At 43.9% G+C, this 2,380-nt stretch overlaps 1 non-coding gene across 1 annotated transcript; it reads left to right on the top strand.

Moving 5' to 3' along the window:
- Positions 1-227: 227 nt before the first annotated feature.
- On the top strand, positions 228-333 carry LOC127764886 (small nucleolar RNA R71). Its single transcript, XR_008016024.1, has one exon. It is a non-coding gene; the product is annotated as a small nucleolar RNA R71 (small nucleolar RNA).
- Positions 334-2,380: the final 2,047 nt, after the last annotated feature.

The raw sequence follows: 2,380 nt of genomic DNA, 5'->3' as shown, positions 1-2,380 counted from the left end.
TCCAGCTTGGCAGCAACTAATTCTGTCTCCTTGTCGGTGTGCATACCTCGCTGACAAGTCTGGAGTCGTTCCTCGCTCCAACCCATATTGGAGACCATTTTCTCTATTAGATCAATGGCTCCTCGAACCGTCTTAGAGAAAAATGCTCTGCCAGCTGCCGCGTCCAGGTGATCGCGGATATGGGCGTGAGTCCATTGTAAAAGTTCTACAGGATTAGCTAGTCGTCCATCCCATGATGAGGACAGGCGGCCACGTACTCCTGAAGTCGTTCCCATGCTTCCGGAATGGACTCGTCCCTTGTTTGCTGGAACTTGAAATCCTTCCACGAAGGGCATTGGTTTTGCCCATCGGGAAGAACTTGGAGTGGAATGCCGTAGAGCATTTGTCCTAGGTGTTGACAGCAGTACGGTTGGCATAGAACCACTGTTTCGCTCTCCCAAGGAGGGAAAACGGAAACAACCTAAGCCTGACGGTGTCTGGACTGACACCCTTTATAGTGTATGTGCTACAGATCTCCAAGAACTGCTGCAAATGAGCGTTGGCATCCTCGTTAGGCTTGCCACAGAACGGGCTAGCCTGCGCCATAGTGATGAGGCTGGACTTCAAGTCGAAATCCACATCTCCCATGTTGATCTGCGGCCCAATGGCCACATTGTCAGCAGAAGGAGCAGCGAACTCGCGAAGGGTCTTGTCAACCATAGTCTTAAAGGTCGGTGGCGCTGGTATGGCTGGTTTCTTTGTCGGTAGAGTTTTCTGCGGAGCAACGACTCGCGGCGTAACACTCCGGAAGAAGCTTCTGGATTTTCTTTGAAGTTTTCTGGCAAATTAAAACTAGTCATGCACTACCCTGTTTTCACAACAAAAGTGAAAACAACCAAGGTTAGCTTTTAAAGGAAAATGATTATATAGAGGTAAATATAAAAATATTAGTTTAGGTAATCTCTATTATGAATCTTCCCCGGCAGCGGCGCCAGAAATGCTTGTTGGTATTTCTTAACGACATTACCAGAAATATAATTCCCAGCAATGGCACAGAAATATAATTCCCAGCAATGGCACAGAAATACTCTTGGTATATTATGGTTACAGAATTCATCCGCAAGCGCACGGATATACCATTGTAGCATTTCACCCGAGAGTATTCCAATGGTATCGTATTTATTTTATCCCGTGGGAAGATCATGTAGAGAGAACTTGACTAATAATTTATATATTACTTGTAATAATCATAGCCTAAGCAGGAGGTTAAGATAATTCAAGGGTAGAGTGACACACAAGCATTAAGCTACTCATTCTCATACTAAATTATCTAAGCTAAGTGGAAAGAAAAGAGAAAGATAATCTATTCCTATACTTCTGGTATACATAGTTTACATACATTCTAGTTATTCGATATACTAGCTAATACCCTTTATCCGATGCTCTCCTAGTACTTCGAGTAGCCACCCCTGACTGCCGAGTTCCTTACGACATCCCATCATGACCATACAACCGGGGCTAAATACGGAGGAGTACCCTCCCCAGGGAATTAACTTAGGATTATATATATGCGCGGAGGAATACCCGTACTAAGCTGTCACCATCAGCGGCCCACCTCTCATCTGCAGCATATAACCCCAAATAATGATATCCCGTAATCTAGACACCACGTCTAAACTACCAGATACTACTCTAATATCATCGTCATGACATAGAGTAATTGTATAAGCAAACATTTTACCCGCACCAAAGCATCTCCCAGATAAGCTAGCAGCATATTCAGTATAACATGAACATAATGTAAAGTTAGCATTTATATACTCGGAAAGTATCAATACAATAAATGTATATAGAAGAGTATTCTAATATAGTACAAAGCTTACAAAAGAGGAAAGAAAAGCTCCTAGAGCCATACCCAAACTCTTCTGAAGGTTTCCGAACTCCTAATTTCTACTCTATTCCTATTCCACTAGCTTGATAACACTAAATTAACTTGAGAGAATATGAGAGAGCTCTTGCTTGAGGTGTGTGAGTGAAGTGAGAATGGCAATTCCTTTTATAGCCTCCCAATGATGGTTGTGACGGTTGGAATGGTCGGAAATACCCTCCAACCGTCATTGGGGGCTAATCCACACCGTCTAGGCAAAGACCTGGATCGGATGGCGCTGAGGAGGGTTCGGCCGAACCTAGGGCCGGCCCAACCAGCCCATGGTTTGGCTGGCGGCCTCCTCTGTTGCTTCTCTTCGTAGACTTGTGAATTTTAGCCCAATTCATTGTGTCAATTCTGAGTTCTTGGCCCATTCATACATAAGTCTGATTCTCGACATCGTCCGATTGATTTATCGTCTGAGTTGATGTCGATTCTCCTCCACTTTATGATTATTCTCTGCAAAAGGTTAGT

Source organism: Oryza glaberrima, chromosome 2 (genome assembly GCF_000147395.1).
Source record: "Oryza glaberrima chromosome 2, OglaRS2, whole genome shotgun sequence".
Lineage (NCBI taxonomy): Eukaryota > Viridiplantae > Streptophyta > Magnoliopsida > Poales > Poaceae > Oryza > Oryza glaberrima.
The sequence above is the reverse complement of the archived record's forward strand: the minus strand, read 5'-3'. Positions and strand labels throughout refer to the sequence as shown.